This window comes from Balaenoptera physalus (assembly GCF_965194825.1).
Source record: "Balaenoptera physalus genome assembly, chromosome: 8".
Taxonomy (NCBI): domain Eukaryota; kingdom Metazoa; phylum Chordata; class Mammalia; order Artiodactyla; family Balaenopteridae; genus Balaenoptera; species Balaenoptera physalus.
The window spans coordinates 76,269,570-76,293,377 of record NC_138887.1 but is presented as its reverse complement, the minus strand read 5'-3'; the positions used below and the strand labels follow the sequence as shown (position 1 = coordinate 76,293,377).

Genomic DNA, 23,808 nt, shown 5'->3' with positions numbered 1-23,808 from the left:
ATTTTGCCACAGAAGCATCTTCTCCATGGGCTACTGAGATAATGAGCGATTTCCTCATAGTATTCTTTGTTCACGATCCATGGCATGTTAGATGGAAAGGGTACTTCAGACATCATTTGGTTTAACCCTGTCACATTTTGGAGGAAAAAACAGAAGCTAGTCTAAAATAACACACTTAATTTGGGTGTGAGAGGGCAGACTGGATTTTCGTTCCTAGACATGACTTTAATCCTTTCATTGAAGCCATTGACTTTCTCCCACAGAAATCATGGTGAGGCACGGTGCTGTGGTCAAGTGCCCTACTTAGTAGAACTGTACATTCATTTACGACTGTAGGCAACACTGTCCAATAGAACTTTCTGCCATGATGGAAATTGTCCATGTCGATGTGACCAATGGACACTCAAAATGTGGTTGGTGTGGCTGAGAAACTTTCTTTCTTTAACTTTTTATTGTGTGAGCACAGAGAGTTCCCTATATCTTTCTCCCAGCTTCTCCTGACATCAACAACTTACATAACCCATTACACTTGTCAACATGAAGAAATCAACCTTGATACAAGACTACGAACTCACCTACAGGCTTTATTCAGATATCACCAGTTTCTTCTACTAGTGTCTGTTTTTCTGTCCTAGGATCCAATCCAGGATCCCACATTGCAGTTACTCATCATGTCTTCTTAGTCGTGAAGGACTGAGTATTTAAGTTGATTTGATTTAAAGTTAAATAGCCACACGTGGCTAGAGGCTACTGTAAGAGACAGGGCAGCTGAGAACGTACAAAATACGTTCACGTCCGTTACTTTCGTTAATTCTGGCGACAACCCAAACCTTTGACTTATCTCATCACATCACTAGTAAGCGGCAAAGTGGCTGAAAGCTTCCAGGGTTTTCTGACCCTCGGCTGCATGCACTTCCCACTATACCACAGCTGCTTCCCCACAGTGACACGTGTGACTTAAAACTCACAGGAGACTCTGATGTAACATTTATTACTAAGATATGTGGAAAAATCTATATGTCTTAGAACATCTTTTAAAAAGCAAACCGCCCTTTGGAGTGGAAAAGGTCTCAGTATTCTGGAAGAACGACTCCTCCTCTCTCTGACCTCGAGATAGATGTTGGATCCTAGACCCCAGTCTTGGGACCTCTTGTGTATTTACACACTCTCTCTAAGTGATCTCATTCAGTTCCTTGGCTTTAAATAACATTTATAAATTGATTGGCCCCAAATTTATATCTCCAGGCCAAACCTTGCCCTGAAACTCCACCTGCTTCCCTCGCATAGTCATGGGAATGTCTCACGGCATCTCAAAGTGAGAATTTTGCGTGCTCTCCGATGCCCAGTCCAGACTTCGCCAAGTCTTCACAGCTCTGTATATGGCACCACTACTATTCATTACTCAAGCTGAAAACCTACAAGTCATCCTTGATTCCTTTCTCTCTTGTTCTCATTTGCAACATCCAAACCATCTGCAAGGGCTGTTTTTCTCCAACGTTTATCCACGATCATCCACCTCCTTTGAAGCCTCATCTTCTCTTACCTGGGTTGCTGCCACTGCTGCTAATCAGTCTCCAATCAGACCTTGTAACTTCCCTCTTTTGAATCATCTAACAGCGTCCCACTGTCCTTAAGATAAAACCGAACCACCTCAAGATGTCTTTAAAGGTCCTAGATGATCCCCTATCTACTTCTCTGATTTCATTCTCTGTATTCTTTATTCACACTTTTCCAGACAAATCAGACTTCTGTCAAACCGAAAACTCAAACCCACCAAATAAGAACTCATCCACTTCAGGGCTTTGGCAGCTACTGTTCCCTCTGTCTGGAAGTTGCACCTCCAGATCTTTGCATGGCTGGTTCCTGGTATTAGGGTCTCAGCTTAGCTGTCACCTTCTCACCAAGACCTTCCCTGACCGCCCACTCACTTTCTACCACATTGCCCCAATTATTCTCTCCGTAGCAGTTATCCACTCTCTAAAATGATCTTGTTTGTTCTTTTTGTTTCCTTGGTTATCTCCGACAGGGATGTCAGCTACCTGAGATCAGAGACCTTCCCTCTTTTGGGCACTGTATCTCCAGCGCCTATAAATGTTTGGTACATGGTAGAACCTCAATAAACACCACTGAGTGAATGAATGAAAGAGGGCTCACACACCGACATTTATGTGTTGGGCTTTGTGTCTCTCTCTCTGGGCCTCACAGTCATGTGGGTAACAGAATGACTCACCAGAAGTCATAGCCATTGTGTTAGATAGGCTAGGTGAGGTGAGGCTGCAGTAACAAATACCCTGAAAACCTCAGTGGCTGAATACAACAAAAGGTTTTTACTCACACAAACTCCATTGCAGGCTGGTCCACTCTCTAGGGCACCTCTTCTCCATGAGGCATTTCCACTATCTAGACTGTTTTGATATTATCATGCTGCCATCATAATACGTGGCTCCCTGGTCTCCTAGCAGGCAAAGAGAGAGCTGGCAGTTCACACACCAGCTTCTAAATGCTTTGGCCCAGAAGCAAGAAACTCTTTTTCTTTCTTTCTTTTTTTTTTTTTTTTAAAGAAAGGATAATAAATGGATATTTACTGAACATTTAAAATATATGATACATTATGTTGCATGTTTTTGGAACATCGTGGTCATTTAACACACAGCACCCACCAGCTTATACTTGACTATGACAGAAGGGATGTTACCTGGTTAGATCTTAACATCACTTTTAGGTTATTTACAGATAAGCTAAAATGCATATTAAAAACTGGTAATTTTTCTGGATATAAAATTATAAACCTAATTCTAATTTATTAGCTATTTACTATTCTATTCTTATAACTGGACATGGGAAAAGGGTGAACATCTTTGCCAGGTTAAAAGGGATTATAAAATGAACAAACACTCTTTCTGATCACAGCCCATTAGCCAGAGCTGCCCACAAGACTAATTGCAAGGGGGCTTGCAATATGGAGGAGTGAATGACTATTTGGTGAGGAAAATGTCTCTACAACAGTCTACCCTTGAACACACATAAACCAACTCACACCTGTCCAAGGGAGATTATCTGAAGTCCCACCTAGTCATTGCATCCAGCTCTAAGTCCTGGATCTGCAGGGGATGTGCTATATGTAGCATCTCTACTGGGTCAGGATAAAGCTCATGATGGTCCAGACCTGTGAACTAAAATGACAAATTATCTGCCCCCTCCCCCCACGCCCAATATACAATGGTGGTACAGGGATGGATCAATCACAAAGCACGCTCCCTTTTGGAAAAAAGATTGTAAGACATAACGCAGTATCTGGTCAATAACAGGGTTCAACCTCCTGCACTGTCGGTGGGAATGTAAATTGCTACAACCACTATGGAGAACAGTATGGAGGTTCCTTAAAAAACTAAAAATAGAACTATCATACGACCCAGCAATCCCACTACTGGGCATATGCCCTGAGAAAACCATAATTCAAAAAGAGACACGTACAACAATGTTCACTGCAGCACTATTTACAATAGCCAGGACATGGAACCAACCTAAATGTCCATTGACAGATGAATGGATAAAGAAGATGTGGCACATATATACAATGGAATATTACTCAGCCATAAAAAGAAACAAAATTGAGTTATTTGTAGTGAGGTGGATGGACCTAGAGTCTGTCATACAGAGTGAAGCAAGTCAGAAAGAGAAAAACAAATACCGTATGCTAACGCATATATATGGAATCTAAAAAAAAAAAAAAAAGGTACTGATGAACCTAGTTGCAGGGAAGGAATAAAGAGGTAAGCATAGAGAATGGACTTGAGGACATGGTGTGGGAGGGTGAAGCTGGGGCGAAGTGAGAGTAACATCGACATATACACACTACTGAACATAAAATAGTTGGCTGGTGGGAAGCAGCAGCATAGCAGAGGGCGATTGGCTCGGTGCTTTGCGATGACCTAGAGGGTGGGATAGGGAGGATGGGAGGGAGGCTCAAGAGGGAGGGGATATGGGGACATGTGTATGCATATGGCTGATTTACTTTGTTGTGCAACAGAAACTAACACAGTATTGTGAAGCAACTATACTCCAATAAAGATCTATTAAAAAAAAATAACAGGGTTCAAGATTCTTCATAGCGTTTGGCTCCACCTGTTGAAGTCTCTTCCTTTTTCATTATTTTCCTTGGTCAAATATGAAGTGGATGTTAGGGAACACATCCTGTTAGAGAGATGAATGGCTTTCTCAGCCCATTTCCTGCTTGCAAAATATTAAATCTCAAATAGATTCTTTCAAACCAATAGCAGTTTTCTCATCTATCTGCTTCCAGTCAATTCTATAAGCCAGCAACCACGCCCATCGTTCTTTTAGAGGAATGATCCAATCTTTATTTCCTTGCTTTCTTACCTCCGTGGCCCTCCATGTCGCAACTTTATGGTGCTTTTCTGCTTTGGTGGGAAAGCTACTCCTTTCACAGGCTTTTACCCCGAGTCTTTTTATCCAACGGAAAGGTTTCATTGAGCACCATGCCATTAGTCTGATTTTTTTCCCTCAGTTGCTTTGAATCTTTGTTGCTTGAATGTTTCCTCAGTACTATTAGGAATCAGGAAGTGGTCCCTTGACCAACTTCATCAGGCCTCAAATTTTTGGAATGTATTTCCTTTCTTTTCTGCTTGTAAAACAGTCAGTTCTTTCTTGAGCTCATCTCTTTCTTCTTACACTTTGCCACACAGAGTCAACAGCAGCCTCTTCCCCGGAAGTGGTAGGCTTACTACCCTGTGATCGCCTACATTTTGGTCTCCTATGTTCTTGCAGCCAATAGACTGCATAACAAGGAGGAGCATTTCCCCCAAATCTGACATTTGTTTCCTCACTGCCCACCGCTTAACCATTGAGGCAGTGCCACAGATTTCCATTTTGAGTTCTTTTGTTATGGCCGCACTCAGACTAGGTGATCTCCCAGATCCCTTCACACCGTAGCGTTCCAAGATTCCAAGACGATGCACCTTGGTCTCTCCTACAGTAAAATCCTGTTGCTGGAACATTATTGAAAAACACTAGTGAACACTATTGAAAGCACATGCATTACGCCTATAAAGAAATCAGTATACAGAGTAAGTACTGATGTGTATTTTCCTCCTACGCTTGCCTTAAAAAGACAGAGCAGGAGAATAAAGAGGCAGTAGTGTGATCTCGAGTTGTAAGTCTTGTGTATTTTTGGTGTAATGGTATCGTGTCAATACAGTAAAGGAAGAACAAGAGACAGAGAGCAATGGAAAAAGCAGTCCAGCATGACAAGGGAGGGAGGAACAGAGCATTAAAGAGTGTAATTGAGATGAATCTTCCTGTAGTCAAAGAGGGTGTGGTGGGCAGAGGCTGAAGGGACTCCACCTTTCTGAGTCTCTGGCAGCTGCTCCGGCAAGGAGTTTATGGCCAACTTCAGGAAATGACTCAAGAAAGAAGCAGGGTTAGCAATGAAAGCTCAGGGTTTTAGAGAGCACTGGTGATGCCAGGCTTCAACGACTTTCTTTAGGGGTATTTGAGATTCTGTTAATCCTGGGCTTTGTAAGAGCCATAGGCAAGTTAAGGGATGGGACTCTGGTCATGGTGGAAGCTGGTGATGCAGTGAGAACAGCAGGGCCCAGGGGCTGTTTGACTCTGGGCAAGTTACTTAACCCTTCTGAGTGTTGCTTTCTTTCTTCCTTCGTAAAATGAGGATAATAAAAATACTTAGGTTGTGGTGAGAAATAAACAAGATAATGTACATAAATAGCATAAAGTTAGTACTCACCAATTGCCAGTGCTGGTGCCAACGATGACGCTAATGATAATGATGCCTCGTAGGAGGTAATGGAGGTTCTCAGCCTTGTCTGTATATCATATGCACTCGGGAGCTTTTAACAACCCACTGCCTAGGAGGCATCTCATCCATTAAATAGGAATTGCTGGGGGCAGAATCCAGATATTAGCCCTCTTATACCTCCCCACTGGATTCCAACGTGCAGTCAACATAGAGAGCTACTAGTTAAGGGTAACGCCTCTGGAAAGCAGGGATAACTTATTAGGATCAAATGCCTCTAAAAGTATTGTACATTAATTAGGCAAAATTTTAAGAGATAGCATTTCAATGTGATGAGGATTGATCCACAGGAGTCATGGGTGTGGACCTACCCATTCATACAATCGTTTAACGAACGTTTACTCATACCCTTTATTTATTTCCATCTGGCAAGTCCCGGGGATTCATAGATGAACAAGAGAGGGAAACCATTATTGGGAGTTAATAATCAAGTGTAAGAGCTAAGCAAACAAATCAACCCCAAACTTGAACTGCGGTGGCTTCAATGATAGGCGAGTCACAAAGGGATCTCAACTATTTTTATCATGGCTAATTTCCTTTAAAAAGAAGTACTGAAATCAGTACATCAAAGTTTTGTTCAATTTGGGTGGTGAGTATGTTGGTAGTTGTTATGTTATTTTTTTTGCACTTTTCTCTGTTTGAAATATTTAAGGAAGAAAATGCTACATTGTGCTAAGTGCTATGATAAGGGTGAGATTGGGATGCAGTGGGAACAAAGAGGAGGGCCACCCATCAGCTAGCTCAGAGTGGGCACGGGGAGGGAAGGCAGACGGTCATGGAAGGCTTTCAGGAAACCACTGACACTTCTGACATGGGAAGGTGTCACAAGAGGATTTGCATTTTAGAAAGATGAATGGGGGAGAGAGCAGACACATGCAAGCAGGGATATCATTAGAAGACCATTTGCTCCTGATGTGAACTTCGTAAGGCCTAGACTAAGGCACTTCCAGTGGGTCTGGGAAGGAGGATTAGAGACCAGAGACATTCTGCAACAGATTGATAAAACTCAGCTACCAATTGAACGCACAAGGTAAGGAAGAGGAAAGCAGGAATGCCTCATGAGTTCCTGGAGTGGGCTTTTGGGTAGACACAGTTCTCAACACCATTAACTCAGCTACGGCTTTTAGAATGAGCAACAGATTAGAAAAGAAGGAGACAAGATGCTGAGTTCTTTTGGAGGAACTGGTGCTCGTGCTACACCCAAGTGTCCACAGCAATAGACTACATGGCTCAGGAGAGAGGTCCATCCAGAGTATAGATATGGGGCCATCAGTGTACAGTTCATCTCTTGAGGTGAGGGAGTAGATTCAGACAACAGAGTGACCAATACAGAGCCCTTGAACACACCTGCTTTATAATCATGAGGACTGGGGTGAGAAGAAAATCCTTCCAGACGGGGCTGAGAGGAAGCAAAACAGACTAACAGAAGGTAAAATCAGGAAAGAGTTCTGACCCAACCCAAGTGAAGGTGTCAATATCAAGGAGAAAATAAAAGGTTAAAGAACAACAACAACATGGAGAAGTCAATAGGATACCCATGAAATTATCACTCAGTATAGCAATTCATTTGCAGGCCAATGGTGATTACAAAAGCTATTTCAGGACATGAGATTGTAGAAGGTAAACTTGTAGCATGGATGGAAGGTACGCATTAAACATTTGTTGGATTGAAATGCACTGGGTTCCTGCCATCAGGGGACAGGCCCTGAGCCTTGAGGCAGGGGTAGGAGATGCTGGAGAAGGAATGAAGGCTTTTATTGGGCTTCTCAGTTTGGCTTAGGACCAGGGGTTCTGCTGATGAATCTAGAGAGGAGCCGCCCTTTTGCCAGCCTGAGTTGAGTTTGCTTTTGCCAACATTCTACAGCTCTGATCCATTATCAGTAAGTGTCACCCCTTTGCCATATATAGAAACAGTAAGGGCAAAGAAAACGCACCTTGGGGGCCAATGACTCAGGATGTTTGGCAATGGGATAAATGAGCATTTCACCTTTCCTGCTGATAGATGGAGAGCCCTCAAGGCAAAGACTGCTCTCTGGTTCTCCTCATTGGCATCCTCCTCCTACTAGACTTTTGTATAGCTCCAAGCATGCCACTGGTACCCACAACAAACCATTAATTAAAGCTAGCTTCTGGGCCAGGTTTGAAAAGACCAAAGTTGCCACATGGAGCTGGGTGTGTGTGTATGAGAGAGCTTCCCAAGGGAAGAAACCCTGTCAGCTCTCGGTTGCATCTCCAGAGTACAGTGCCTTGTTCCTGCCACCAATAGACATTCAGAAACTATCTATTGGCTGACAGTTGGGAGGAACTGGGGTGGAATCTTCTGGCACTGTGAATTTCCTTAGTACTTTCTTCTGATTTGGGCCATATGAATTGTATCATCTAGGTTCAACCAGACACAGAATCAATACATTTATATATTGAGATTTATTACAAGGAACCGGCTTATACTATTGTGGGAGCTGGCGGAGCAAGTCGAAAATTTGTAGGGCAGGCAATCAGGAAGAGAAGGTCACAGCAGAGTGGGGCTGTGTAGGCATGGCTGAAGCTGTTGTCCACAGGCGGAATTCTTCTCCAGCTCTCTGTCTCTCTCTCTCTCTCTCTCTCTCTGGGGAGTCTTGGCCCTGCTTTTAAGGGCTTCCAACTGATTAAGTCAGGCCCACCCAGATTGTCCCTTACTTAAAGCCAACCGGTTAGTGACTTTAATGACATCTGCAAACCCCCTTCACAGTACATCTAGATTAGCGTCTGATGGAATAACTGGGTACTTTAGCTTAGCCAAGCCGACATCAAAAAAGCCATCACATGGGTTTAAGAATGTATTGGAGATGCTGTGGATGAGTAAAGAAAATAGGTGGTTGGGGTGTGTGTGTGCGTGTGTGTGTGTGTGTGTGTGTGTAGATGGAGCTGGGGGGCGGGCGGGGGGCGGGGAGGTGGGTACCAGAAATGGTGGGACTTCCTTGCTCTCCTTTCTAAATCTGGGGTCTTAGGAAAGTCTGTTTGGGGTGCATTGGTGACTAACATATAGCCCAGGGAAGCCATGACCTCAGCTTCCATCACCTTGACACACTGGGGAAGAGCCCAGTCCAGTGTATTAGGTAGGCGGCGGGCCACCAGATCCACGCCCACCTTGCTTTCTTCCTGGCCAAAGGCACGCGGCTGCTCTGTTTTCCCCCCACGGCTCCCCGCGCCGGGTGAATCTCTCCATAGCGCAGCCAGAGGGCGCGCGAGCAGAGGAAAACGCCGCGGGGCTCCAGGAGGAGCCAAGAAGCCGGTGCTGCGACGCCGGCGAATCTGGGGCGGTGACCCGGAGCCCCTGGCACTCACACCTCTCCTTCCCCAGGACCCCTATCAAGGCTGCCACCATTTCTGTGCATGTTTCAGGGAGGGGCAGACGGGACTCCTGGGAGCGAAGAGCTAATAGATTCGCTTTCCTTTGTAAGGGATGGGAAGGGGCGCTTGCTGGGGAGCGAGGCGGCGGCCCCAGGACAACTGAGGAGAGACCGGAGGTGTCTCCTGCCTCATTTGTCAAACTGTCGGCCCCTACCTCCTTCTCCTGAAACCCGAGGGCAGAGTGTCTCAGTGTTCGGGGCGTCGGAAGGCCCCCTGTCCCGAGAGGAAGGCACCTGGCTTCCGCTCCCCTCCCATGGGTGCGCAAGGACGCCTGGGCGCAGGCCAGGTGGCCAAGCGCAGCGCGCAGCCCGGCTGCTGCGAAGTTGCAGCCTGGTCTGCATCTCTCTCCTACGTAACTGCCCCTCTCACCAGCAGTGCTACCCCCTTAAAAGTCAGGGGCCCAAGGCAAAGAGGCAGTTCTTTTCTGTAGTTTTGGGGGTTTTGTCTTTAGTCTTAGGATTAAAAAGGATGTCTACCGCAGCTAATGTCACCCATCTCTCCTTTCTCTTTCCTCCTTAAAAACGCAGTCTTAATGAAATGCTTTTAAAAGCAATATAGATTTTGAGGGAAAGAAAAATCACTAGAGGACTTCAACCAAGGTTTTAATGCAACGGCATTATTAAAAATAATAACGGGCCTGGGATTTTGCAATTCTCAAGGGTGGATGGTGAGAAAGGACAAATAGAGTAGATCAGACAGTTGGAAATTATAAAGAGTGGCTGCTCTGCTCATAATTTGCACTCAAAGCACTCATAATTCGCACAATAGGGACATTTAAACACTCAGCGAGCCTGAGCAATAAACACATTTCTCACTCAATCATAACCGAGGTCAGGGAGGGAAGCCGCGGTCTTCTTTTCTTGTCTGATGTAGGAACCTCGTGGCCTCAGCTTATGTGTGGTTTTGGAAAACTCTGACAGGAATGAGTGTCTGGGAGACTTCTCAGTTGTCAAGAAGCTTCTTATGTTTCCTAAAGAAACTCAACCTAGATTCATTAAGCCATGTCGCAGAGCAAAGAGAATTAAATATTTTTTTAAGACTGCAGCTAATCCTGAAACTTAAATATAGGGGTAAGAATCCTATATATGAAAGGTCTGTGAAATTTTTACAGGAAATGTGCAAAGATGTTGTGTTTAAATATCCTCAGATGAGAAAAAAAAAAATTGGGATTCCACCCCCCCCCCCGCAAAACCCAAATGATTTTCAGCCATCTATTCCCAGACCTCTCCTCACAGACTTCAATTAAAAAAAAATAACATCTTTTTGAGTCATTTAGGAAAATATTTATATATCAGTGAAATCAAGGAGATTCTTTGAAAGATGTTGCTAATATATATTCGAGTAAGGCCAAACCTTGTATTTATGCTTTTTTTTTCGTTGAAATTGTAGGCTCACATTAAGGATTTTCCCTCCCTTTAAAAACATCAGCACAGTGCCATAACTTCCTTTATTTGCAATCAGTATATCCCATGGTTAACAAAGAACTTTTTAAAGAAAAAAAAATATGCCCTAATGAAATTCAGTACTTCTTTATAAAAAGAAAAAAAGGATCTTTTATATGCACTTTTATATGCACTAAATATATAAGCATAGTGTGTACCTGGTAAAGTTGATTTCTGCTGACAGGGTAACTCAGGTAAATCAACATAGAGTCCACAGCACATTATAGGGTACACTTTATTGGGTTTTACCTTCAGGTAAAACTTCTATTAAGAATGTACAAGTGCCTGCATACCTAGCCTGCCTTGTTTTCCACAGTGCTGTATACATAATCTCTTAAAAAAATTTTTTTTAATCAAAGCTTGCTCTATTGAATACATTTAATTGGAATCCAGTGGTTAAAAAATATAAAAATTTACTGCTGTAGAAAAGTTTTGATTAGTACTTTCCATTAGCAAATGTTGTTGAGTAAACCCTCTAACAGTCTATTTGCATTCAGACACGAATTGACTTAGCAAAACAGGTGATGCTTTCAACTGTACAAATATATTATTTCCCATAAATATTCCTAATGAAAGAGGTGGTCTGTTTCAGAGGAAGTAACTGCAAGGAAGACTTTTAAATAATAATAAAAAAAATCGTTCCCAACCCTGATAAGTACGGGCATGAAGTCTTGAAGGGTGAGTTATTAGGTGTGGAAAGGCAGAGTCTAGAAACCTCTCCCACGTACATTTTAAAGTAAGCTGCCCTAAAGCGTGGCAGAAAGCATCTGGGAAGCACTGCCATTCTCTTATGTCAGAATCTCGCCCTTTCTTCCCCCATCCCAAAAAAAAAAAAAAAAAAAATGAACTCAAATACAAAGAAAGGGTGTTTTATAATGAAACGTTTGGGGAAGATGAGAGTTTATGCTGGAATTCCTTGACTTGATGATGCTAAAATTTTTTAAATAAATAAAAGAAACAAAAGAAAGAAAATATTCATACTTTTAAACAAAATTAAAATGTAAAATAGGTTCAATTATCAGAATTTTTGGATTAATCTTCCTTTGATATTTAAATAGCAATTTGGACTTCATTTGTTAACAACAAAAATAGAAATGAAATAAGACTCAGGTTTGAAGGGGCATTTTTGGTGCCCCTGTCCCATTTATGATTCTCCAATTCAAGAAGGACTGCATTTCTCTTCAGTTGTTTGTCTAAATCTGGAATCAAGATGGGAATAGTTATACCACTGGCTATTTTCTAAGTAGCAAGTCAGTGTTAGTGTTTCATAGATGACAGACCTCTGACTTCACACAATGAAACCTGCAAAAACCCCACGTGCCATGGCCAGAGGTCTGAATCTAGACTTTTCTGGTACATCATTTCAGACTATTCTTAGAGTTGAGTGCATAAATATCTTCAATTTTTTTTTTTTTTTTTAGTATTGCTATGTTTTGGTAAATTCCTAGCTACTTAATGCTGTGTGTGTGTGTGTGTGTGTGTGTGTGTGTGTGTGCATGTGAGATGGGAAGGGGGGCAAAGAAGACAGAGCAACAGGGGGGAAAGGAAGAAAAAGAACTGGGGAGGCAGAAAGCCTCTGCTTTGGGATAAGAGTATTACATGTTCTTTTCTACTATCTTATTCACAGTAATTTAAAGAAGGATATTATTTAACGAAGTGAATCCCTCCTTTCTTTTTCCAAATTGGTCACAGTTATAGAAGACTATTCTGTTTCATTATTGTTTAGATGTAATGTTTCTGTTCTATGGCTTATACTGTGTGCATGATACACACACACACAACTTTTCTTTCTCTTTGAATATCATCACTGTTGGCTGACAATGAAATTGTGAATAACATCTTATTCTTTGTTGCATCCCAACGTTCTTTATTTGCAAATTTGATACCTCTATATAATTAATGTAATTCCATGAGCAGCAAACAACACCAATTACAATGCTGTGCATGAAAAGAATGTTACACCATAAGAATACCTTGCAGGAAAGTGACATTTCTTATTAGAATTATTTGATTTGATTAGGATGAAAAGAAAATGTTAGTATAATCTAATCAAACAGTAAGCAGTCAAGAGAAGCAAAATATGTAAAAGAATCTCAATTTTCAGATGAAATGTATTTGATTACTATTCGTTTGACGTTCTACTACAGTTTAAATTTTGTTAATTAAATCTGAAGTTATATAACCTGTTAATCTTGTAGGTTAATCAGCAGAAGAAATTTAGTTCAAAGCCTGACTAGAATGCAGTTGTATTATCAGTACTTTTCAGTATAAAAGGAACCTTTTTCACAGTGTTACTTCCAAGTGAATTCGACAGAATGACTATTGATAACTTCCATTTGTAAGAAATAGCCTTATTTGCATGTAAGGAATGAACTGTAAGTGCATTAGAGTAAAGTAATATGAAATGTAATAATAATAATAACAACCCTTTTGTCGAGCACCTATGATGTCTTGCACTGCACAGAGTGGGCTTACATAAGAATTAAGAAGGATGCGGTTTGTCCCCTAGAAGACACAATCCAAGTGGCTCTTTTATGAAAGTTAAAGAATTACTTGTTGTTTAATAGGTCTTTCTTAATAAATAACTTTCCAAAGATAACTTCCATTCAGCTCCTAAAGACTTTTTACAAATTCTGAATTTATGAGATTTGAATTAATAAAGTGTTTCTATAACATTTCCAAAAACTGTTTAGGTTGAGAATTTAAAAACACCCTGGATATGTGGTCTATTCATTCTTTATTGCCAGCCTTATATCTTGAATATCTCTTTATCACCTCTAGATTTTTTTGCACTGTCTTCCCCCGTAAAAGTGTCTTTGAAAGCAGACACCTTCCTAGCCATCCCAGAATCTTCAGTGTTGAATGATAGAATGAGATAACACAGTTTAGAAATGTGCTAAGAATCCACATTTTAAGGAAAAATATTTTAATTGAAAATCTCATTATTTTTAGTACAAAGTAATAGATATCCTGAATTAAAATAAAGTCACACCATAAATAAAAGTGTAAAGAAGAAAATAAATATCCCTCATAATTCCACCCAAAACTCAGGCATAAGCACTGTTCCATTTTGACACATACACTATTTTGACATATGTTTGTCCAGATATTTTTCTGTGGATCTACATGCACCTTTAAAAAAACCAAAATATGCATTATACAGTCTAATCTACTTTTTCACTTAATGTATCATGAGCGTCTTTTGCTATGGATAAATACAGAAGTCATCGCCATTTTAAAAAGCTTTCGAGCATTACACCATACAAATATATCAAAATTAATTCAACTGACTTTCCAAAGTTAGCCATTTATGTTGCTTTCAGGGTTTTTTTTTTTTTTGGTATGAAATGCAATTTTAAAACAGTGACTTTTAAAGATGAGATGTGCCTCATCTCTCCCCAGAAAGGACCAGTTTAAAAATCTCCATGCAAACAATCAAGAGGCCATTTGTGGCCACATCATTGTTCTGTTTTCCTAGATTGTTCCAAGGATCTTCTTCCAAAGGTGTATAGTTCTAAAGTAAATTCAATTTCTTTAATGTTTGGAGTGTCGAGAAAAGAAATCATGGAACACATGGGTTCTTTTTGCATTCCTCATGAGTCTTGGATTAAGACAATCTACCTGTACAGAAAACATAGCACTAAGCAAACTTACACCAAATGATCGGAAAATGCTGACAGGGGCTTCCCTGGTGGCACAGTGGTTGAGAGTCTGCCTGCCAATGCAGGGGACATGGGTTCGAGCCCTGGTCTGGGAAGATTCCATGCCGCGGAGCGACTAGGCCTGTGAGCCACAATTGCTGAGCCTGCGCGTCTGGAGCCTGTGCTCCGCAACAAGAGAGGCCGCGATAGTGAGAGGCCCGCGCACCGCGATGAAGAGTGGCCCCCACCTGCCGCAACTAGAGAAAAAGCCCTCGCACAGAAACGAAGACCCAACACAGCCATAAATAAATAAATAAATAAAATTTAAAAAAAAAAAGAAAATGCTGACAATTTGAGATTTCAGCGAAACCTCAGATTACTATAAGAAAAAAATCTATTTCTAAAATCAATTACCTTTTATGCAGGCAGCACTGACGAAGTTTAAGAGAAGAAAAACCTATTGTTTACTTAGAAATGATACGTGATGGATATAAGGGAGTTTTCAAAAGAATTAATGTTTTTGAGGATGTCCAAATCACACAATGATTGCTTAAAAAATCAAGAGAGCAAAAAGAAAAATGAATGGCTAGAACATTTCACTAACTGCCTTTATTCTTTATCTCATCCTACAGGACCTTGGAAGAATAACAGAACTGCTCTACCCTTTCTGCTCATTTCCTGTCACAGGAGATGTGATTTTTCAGTGGTGGTCTCCCTTGTCATTCACCTATGGCTGCTAGATCAGAAGATTGACATTATCTAGAAATCTATGAAGTAAAAGGCGTCCAAGACCCAGTCCCTGGGGATGGTGTGCCAATAAGGGTACAAAAAATAAGGGAAGTGAGAATCTCTCATCAGAACTCTGTTCATTGTGTACAGAAGGTTCTAAAAAGAATAGGAGTGTTTCTGAGTGTCCCTGAGTGAACATAAATTCTAATGCTTCTATGGAATTTTCTTATTTCTTTGACATCCAGCGACAGGCTGGATTAAAACCCTTGGCCCTAAATGAGAATCCAGCCTTCTGTGGGGTGAGGCAGGAGGCTGAGTTCTCTCTGCCTCGCTGCTTTCTCTCTCCATCATCTCCACTGACATACTGCCTGGTATGTCAGGCCACATTTGGCTTGCCATCATGAGCATTGTGACTGTAGCCCAGGGTTGTCTGAATAACATCTTTCTCTGTCATATTTTGATAGTTCCCTACTGTTTTTCTAACACAGATGAGGAAGGGTGAGCCTCTGAGGGGAAGTTACTCTTTCTTTCCTGACATGCTCAGGGAGGACGAATATGGGCCAGGGTAGGGTGAGGGCCTGGCTGAAATCTTGGTGAGAGCCTGCGAGGGGATCCCACCTGGAAGCTGACAGAACACAAGGTCCTGGTCTAAGCTGTTCTGCAGGTGTAAGCCGTTGTCTCCCAGTTCCAGCTGATCTGGCTTTAGTGGATGAAATGGCGTCTTTCCCTTAGGAACCTCCATTCCTGAAATTTCACTCAAGAGATATGCTGCTTGTGATAACAGGGCATCAGAGAAGACAGCTTTTTACACGAGTCCTTGGGTGACCTCGGACACAGGAGACATACCAAGAGCAGGCTCCTGGGAGGACAAGATCCCCTCCTTATTTGTGGCGACCACTCGTGCCCCGCGGAGAGCATGGAGACTGGTGTGGGGAGCCCGGCCCCCTGGCCTGGGAGCGTATGGGGAAGAGCTGATGTGGGCGGCAGGGCTGCCGACGCGGTTATTTATTATTTCACTGAATTACTGCTGAGTGACAAGGGCTCCTCGCGTCCTAGTGGGCTGGCATCCGTGGAACATATTTTTCACATGAATCGCAAAAGAAATAACAGAAATATGAAATGGCTAATTAGAGAGTCATTTCACAAAGGTCCTGCCTGATGACAAGTTTTTTGGTCAGTGTTGCCATTTGCTAATTTCCAAGTGGAGTGAAATCAGAGTCCATGAATCCAGGACTGAAAGCTGGGGCTGGGGCTGGATGAGGGCAGGAAAAGAAGACAGAAGGCTGAGCTATTCAGTCTGTTTTCCCGCCTTCCTAATGTATTGGGTGAGTTCATTTCATTTTGGAAAGCTCTATGGGGCACCTCAGTGTTTGGTGGGAGGTGTGGACTTACAGTCACGTAGCAAGTGATTCTAACCTACTCTGCTATTTCTAAGACTAAACTAGTCCCCGCTTAATGTAAAACTCGATGCCCTTAGCTGATTTTTCTCCCTCTTTCATATTAACCATGCGTAAAAACTTGAGTGACTCTTTCCCTACAGTGCAGTGAAGTATTACAGTATTCGCTGGGAGATTTTAAAAGCCTTCAAAGCAGGTAATCATGCCTCTGGGGTCACATGAATGATGAATACCCAAGTCTTTATTAATCTGTGTGCGCGTATACCTTTAGAATTTATAGCAAAGATGAAAAATGGTTGGAAAGTGTTTTCTCCATTATTTGACAGGCTAACACTTAAACAGCTCCTTTACTTGGAGGCTGGGCACAGGGAAGACAACACCCAGGTAGCTTCCACAAAAGATCTTTTACGCATTAGGAATATTATGAATTGCTGTACTGTTTGCCTTTGACCTACATAAAGGGAGAAGATCAGTCCCAGAAGTGGAATGGAAGTACACACGAAACAGCAGAGAACACAAAGGGACTTGGGTTTCTCTTTCATCTCGATATTTATGGGATAACAAGATGACAACCTACGTCATGTTAGGATTCTGTTTCCCTAAGCATCCTGTACCTACCTTAGAAGCTCTGTATTTCAGTAAGTGCTTCACTGCACACACAAAAAAACTATCCCCAAACCTAGTGGCTTAAACCAACCATTTTATTTTGCTCACAGTTTTGTGGGTCGGGCATTCTGGAAAGCATTGGTTGGGCAGTTCACCTCTGATCTGCATGAAGTCAGCTGGGACTGCTCAGGCTGGATGATCTTTACCAAGACGGCATCTTCATTCACGTGGCTGGAACCCTGGGCTTCTCTCCTCCTCCTCCTCCTCCTCCTCCTCCTTCTTCTTCTCTCTCTCTCTCTCTCAATCTCTCTCTTCTCTTCCTATGGCATCTCATACTCCAGGGCCTCTCTATGTGGATGTGCCTTGGCCTTTTCACAGCACAGTGGGCTCCTGGGGAGGCACACGTCTTACATGGGGGCTGGCTTTCAAGAGGTAAGAAGTGAAAGAAGCCAAGCCAGTGAAGGCCTATGCCTGGGGCAACCTCAGTGTTACTTCAATGCAATTCTACTGGTGAAAGCAGTCCCAGGGCTTATTCACGTTCAAGGAGTATGGATACAGATTCCCCCTTTTAACGGGAGATGGCCAAGATCATGTTGCAGAGGGGTATGTGGGATGGGAGATACTGTTGTCACTTTTAGAAACTATAATCTGTCGCAGTGAAAAATAAAAGTCTAAAGGCTATGCTTGAGAAAGTTTTGTTGTTGTTAAGACATAACCTATAAAGTCTTCATTTTCCATTCCGATATCCAGGGTTGAACTTCTGTCATAAATCCTGCTGCTTTGGAATCCGTGCCCATTGGGAATCTCCATGCAGGTCACCCCTTCTCAAGCATCCCCTCCTCTGTGAAGCACACCAGGCAGATTGTCATGCCTCTTCCAGGGCTCCAGCGCTGGGCTCACCTCTGTTATATCACCTGTCAGCCTGTTCTCCTGCTACCTGCCCATCCTCATTGATGGTCTGTGAATTGAGGCAAGAGCTGTATTTTATTTATTTCTATGATTTTTTTTAATTAATTAATCAATTTATTTATTTATTTATTTTTGGCTGTGTTGGGTCTTCGTTTCTGTGCAAGGGCTTTCTCTAGCTGGGGCGAGTGGGGGCCACTCTTCATCGCGGTGCGCGGGCCTCTCACTATCGCGGCCTCTCTTGTTGCGGAGCACAGGCTCCAGACGCGCAGGCTCAGTAGTTGTGGCTCACAGGCCTAGTTGCTCCGCGGCATGTGGGATCTTCCCAGACCAGGGCTCGAACCCGTGTCCCCTGCATTGGCAGGCAGATTCTCAACCACTGCGCCACCAGGGAAGCCCCTATTTCTATGATTTTTAACTGAGTGTTTATTATTTTAATTTTAGCTCAGTTGAATTATGTTGATTGACTTAATAAATGAATAAATGTCACCCTGATTCCAGGAACTTGGCCTTGTAGGTTCACTAAAGAACCAGTAAAAGAAAAACCTGAGGACAAGGCCAGGAAGACTTCTTCCTCCTTGGAATCTGGGGTTAACCAAGTCCACACCTTCCTCAACTGCTAACACCACTGATGAGAGAAGTTGAAGAACTGCAAATAGCAGCTAACTAGCCTATTTATTTCTAGAATATAGGATTTAATTAGACACATTCTCTTCAACAGCTCTTACCAGTCAAAGGATTAGAGCTGCTCTGGGTGCCAAGCACAAGCTCTACAGAGGAAATGATCTGGAAGAAAAATAATTTTCTCCACCTCAAAAATAGGAGTAGGAAAAATATGAAAACAAATATTTTTGGTCTTAGGTTTAGTAATTTTTAAATTCCATACTCAGGTCTCCAGTGTCTGTTTCTTCCCTTTAGATTGAATGTCATGTTTACTCAGAGGATTTTAATGTAATTTTGGGGATGTTTTAATCCATTTCTGCAGTTTATCACCTTTGAGGTTTGCCCAGTGTCTAGAATGAAGAGTGTATTTGCTAAATTGAGGAAAATGTAGACAAATGTTTGTGCTTGCTAGTTGGTAAACAGATTGGGATACCCAGATCACAAGGGCAAGTTGTCAGTCTGCTCTAAGCAGTACCCTGCAGCCACGTCTGTGGGATCACGAGAGGGTCTAACCCAAGTGGAGACTTAGGAATTTCCTCCCAACTTCACAACAATTCACGTGCTTATCTGGCAAAGATTGTTAGACTGAGTTAACTATTGGGTCAGAATCAGAAAATGGCTGATTTGGGAGAAAGTGACTCACTGAATCAAAGGGATGAAAGCACTATTAGCGTAGAATGCAAACCAGGGAGCCCAGTTTGACGGTCTGAAGGAGCACATCTGTGTGGAGTGGGAGTAGAGAGCTCTGCTGGACTCCTGGAATGGCTCTCCCAACGCAGAGTTAATGCCCATCACCAGAGAAATGGCCGGGAGCTGTGCTGTGTGTTTCCATCTACATGTGCTTTTAAGGGGGCTTGCAAGTTACATGTTCTTCTTCATATGACTGATGATCTCACTAATTGCCTGAGGAGGTCACATGAGAAAAATGAAGGCCTTAGGCTGGACATCACTGGACAAAATATTCTTGTATGTGGATATCAGAGTCCTTAGGTAAAATTTTTATTTTGGGTTGGGGCCAATTATGTGTGTGTGTGTGTGTGTGTGTGTGTGAAAGAGAGAGAGAGAGAGGGAGCAGGAGACAGAGAATGTGTATATCTCTGACACTATTATAGAAGTCGTGGCATATATTCAAGCTCTTCTGAGCTCTTTCTCAGTGCTAAGTAAACTGAGTGCCAAGCCATATGGGATTATAGAAATGAGTAAAATACAACACTGATCCAGTAGATACCATCGTCTAGTGGGAGAGACAACACATATAAATATTGATATGAAGCACATTGTGCTATGATAAAAATAAGATTAAAGCACTGTGAGAGAAGGGTAGAGGGATAGATGCATTTTAGTTGGCAATATCTTGGAAAAGCTTTGTGGAAGAATGGGTAGCGGCAGGGGCTCAGAGGTTGAGTGAGCTGGGCAGGCTCACTCGGGGTGGAGGGGTCAGGGAAGGACTCCTGAGGAACAGTCATCCAGGAGAAGGTTCAGGCCTTGTGTGGGGAAAGGCATCACTGGGGTGGTGGGGGCAGAGTGTGGGGTTGGGAGGAGGATATAGAGGATGTGGGAAGATAGAAGGAGAGGGTAGTCTGAAGTGATACTGTGGAATCCTATCGATGCATCAAGTTACTAAATCTGGACTTGGCTTGTTTCACAGTGAAGAGCCACTGAAGATGTATGAGTTGGGGCAGGAGTGTGTGTGTGAGTGAGTGTGTGTGTGTGTGTGTGTGCGTGTATCTGCATGCAGGAGGGAGGGGGAGCGGGAGAGAAGGAGGAGGGAGGGAGAGGCAATCTGTGCTTTAAAAAGGAAGTGGGTTGGCAGTTGGGGCAATGCAAGGACATGAATGGAAGCAGGGAGGCCGGTTAGCAGGGGATTGCAGTGACCCAGCTCAGAAACAATGCGGTCTACAGGAAAGACGTGGGCATGGTGAAGAGGAGGTAGATTCGAGTTTTATTATGAAGGCAAAGTAGCCAGGGTTTGCCAAATAATTAGAACTGAGGGTTACAGATGATGGTGAAGGTGTACAAAATAGGTACAGGGGTTCTGTGGCACCAGGCTGGCTTGGGATGGGGAAGGAGAAAAAGGAACCACTTTGCATATCCATGTATCCATTTATTAATGCACAAGGCAAATTGTTATTGAGCGCCTGCAGGCACTGAGTGGGGACTGGGACACAATGGACTAAGACAGCTATGGAGCCCCAATGGCACTGGGAACTGGGGTCGAGAAATCATGACAGTAATTAGGTTTCTATGTTATAGACTTGGGAGTTGTCCTTCTAAAAGCGATCTGTGAATCCAGGGTGCTGAATCAAGGAGAAAGTTCACCAGTGGGAAAAAGGTCTCAGAAAATTATCTGATCCTCCAATCCTCAAATTTCATTTGGTGTGACTTGTATATATATATATATATATATATATATATATATAATCTTTGCCCATCATTCAAGATCACCCGTTCTTTGTTTTTTCCTATGATTTCAATGCTATAGGCACAAATATTTAATCTTTCTTAAGTAAAGTTATTGAGGTTCGGCACTGCTTGAACCTAATTAAAGTAACAAGAGACAAAGTAGAGAATCGCTTTTCAAGAAGGATCTGGGGTGTTTGGTCTCTGAGCTTGTAGGCGTCTACACCTTGGAATCTCTCTGTGCAGGTCAGCTCTGCAGCCATCGCTGGATTGTTTTCTCAGTCCTTGGAGACTGGCCTGATCAGGTTCACTAATGGTTGGACTTTTCTTGGTATTTGCTTACATAACACTATCAGGACACATGTCTTAAATATTTTATCAGGTTTAAAGGGCAGTTTTCATAACATGGCATTGTGTGGCCTGCAGAACAGACAAGGAGGGAGGAAGAAGGCTCTTAGCCTGTACTAAGTGACCTAATTTTAATACACATTCTGATATTAAAATTTGATTAACTTGATAAAAAGACTGCAGGTATTAAGATGTTGGTTTTCCCTGTACCGTAAAGACAGCTACTAAAGCATAGTGCACTTTACTTAAGTGCCTCTCCCTTAGCTAGTGTAATCAACTCCTGAACATAAAAATCATGTAGTCCTGACCTGTGTCTAAGCTGCCCCTGATTTGGGAGAACTGAGCATGCACTAATTGCAGGATCGGGCTGTTTGCATACCAAAATGGAGTTGAAATGCTTCTTATGATAAGTGAACACTCGAAAAGGGGGGTGGAAATTTATCCATTAGCCGAAAAGCCTGAATGCACTATAGGATACAGAAGAGCCACTCCGATTATTAAGTGTTTTGTAATCTGAAAGTGTAAGTTAACAAGAGTAAAATGATGTGACCCAGGAGCAGAGTTTTTATAAACCTTAAAAGCAGAGAAGCAACACCACCAGCGAAATTGCCAGGATCCCTTTCGATCTTTTCTAGGCTGCTAGCTGATTATGAAACAGTGTCTTCTTTGAAAAACACCCCCGTATAAATGAATATTTGAATGTTTGCCACCAATTAAAATCACCCTAGGAAACAGGTATTTCTACTTGACTCTTTAAACAATGGAATCCCTCGTGTTTTGCCTTTGACTAAGCTGGCTCTGAGGATGAGAGTCATGATCCTAGTTGGAAATACTTGCTGTGAGTATGTTTTAGTTTTTTTCTATGAAAGCTCCTTGGTTCCTTTGGCCTGATCTGTCTTTCTGACGGATTTATCTGTTCTTAAATTATACCGGTAATTTAAAAATTTGAGTGGGCGTCAGAATCACCTGGAGGGCTTTTAAAGACACAGATTACTGGACCTCACTCCCAGAGTTTCTGGTTTAAGAAGTCTAAGGTGGGGTCTGAGACTTTGTGTTTCTTACAGGTTCCCAGGTGATGTTTCTGGGCTGGTGCCAGGACCACACTTTGAGAACAACTGAATTTGGTGTTTTCTAAGATCTCTTAGTAGCTCTGAACGATGCGATGAACTCAATGGAGGCTTTTCTGTCATGGTAACTGATTAATTCAAAATAATGAAATCTGTCCCGATTTCCTATTAATCAGAAAACTATCTGACTTCTACTAGAAAGTAGATTTTTTACAAGTGCATTTGTGTAGAGTAAGTGGTAGAGTATTTGTGGCAACATGGATAGACCTTGAGGACATTATGCACAGTGAGATAAATCAAGGAGAGAAAGGCAAATTCCATATGATGTCACTTATAGGTGAAATCTAAATAAATCAGACTCGTAAAGACAGAGTAAAATGATGGTTACCATGGACTGGCGGGGGGGTGGAGAAAAGGAGAGACGTGGTTTAAGGGTACAAACTTACAACTAGTAGATAAAAAAATCCCACAGATCTAATGCACAGTGTAGTGATTAGAGACAACAATACTGTAGCATAATCATCAAACTTGCTAAGAGACTAGATCTTAATTATTCCCACCACAAAAAAGAAATGTGATGTGACAGCGGAGCTAACAACCACCACAATGGCAATCATATTATCATATATAATCGTTCCAAATTAACATGGTGTATACCTTAAATTTATACAATGTTATAATTCAAACATATTTCAATTATGTTTACTGTTTATATGTTTATTTTATTTATTTATTTCATCTGCATTGGGTCTTAGTTGCTGCATGCAGGATCTTCGTTGAGGCATGCAGGATCTTTTGTTGTGGCACGTGGGCTTCTCTCTAGTTGTGGCACGTGGGCTTTCTCTCTCTAGTTGTGGCGCGCAGTTGCCAGGGTGCATGGGCTCGGTAGTTGTGGCGTTCAGGCTCTCCAGTTGAGGCACGCCAGCTCAGTAGTTGCGGCACGCGGGCTTAGTTGCCCCACAGCATATGGGATCTTAGTTCCCTGACCAGGGATCAAACCTGTGTCCCCTGCATTGTATCTATATTCATCAGTGATATTGGTCTGTAATTTTCTTTTTTTGTAGTGTCTTTGTCTGGTTTTGGTATCAGGGTGATGGTGGCCTCATAGAATGAGTTTGGGAGTGTTCCTTCCTCTGCAATTTTTTGGAAGAGTTTGAGAAGGATGTGTGTTAGCTCTTCTCTAAATGTTTGATAGAATTCACCTGTGAAGCCATCTGGTCCTGGACTTTTGTTTGTTGGAAGATTTTTAATCACAGTTTCAATTTCATCACTTGTGATTGGTCTGTTCATATTTTCTGTTTCTTCCTGATTCAGTCTTGGAAGGTTATACCTTTCTAAGAATTTGTCCATTTCTTCCAGGTTGTCCATTTTATTGGCACAGAGTTG

At 42.3% G+C, this 23,808-nt stretch overlaps 1 protein-coding gene across 16 annotated transcripts in view; it reads left to right on the top strand.

The window, feature by feature from the left end:
- TRIL (TLR4 interactor with leucine rich repeats) overlaps positions 1-23,808 on the top strand; it is a 137,481-nt gene that overhangs the window by 86,071 nt on the left and 27,602 nt on the right. For 6 of the 16 annotated variants that reach the window (XM_082471802.1, XM_082471799.1, XM_082471797.1 and 3 more), the window contains 2 exons: positions 14,939-17,070; positions 17,789-18,008. The exons of 1 other annotated variant lie outside the window; for it this stretch is intronic. The gene's annotated coding sequence lies outside the window, so the exon portion shown is untranslated. Of the gene's footprint in view, positions 1-14,938; positions 17,071-17,788; positions 18,009-18,350; positions 19,598-23,808 lie in introns of those variants that run through there. 9 more of the 16 variants (XM_082471814.1, XM_082471798.1, XM_082471801.1 and 6 more) reach the window with 9 other exon arrangements.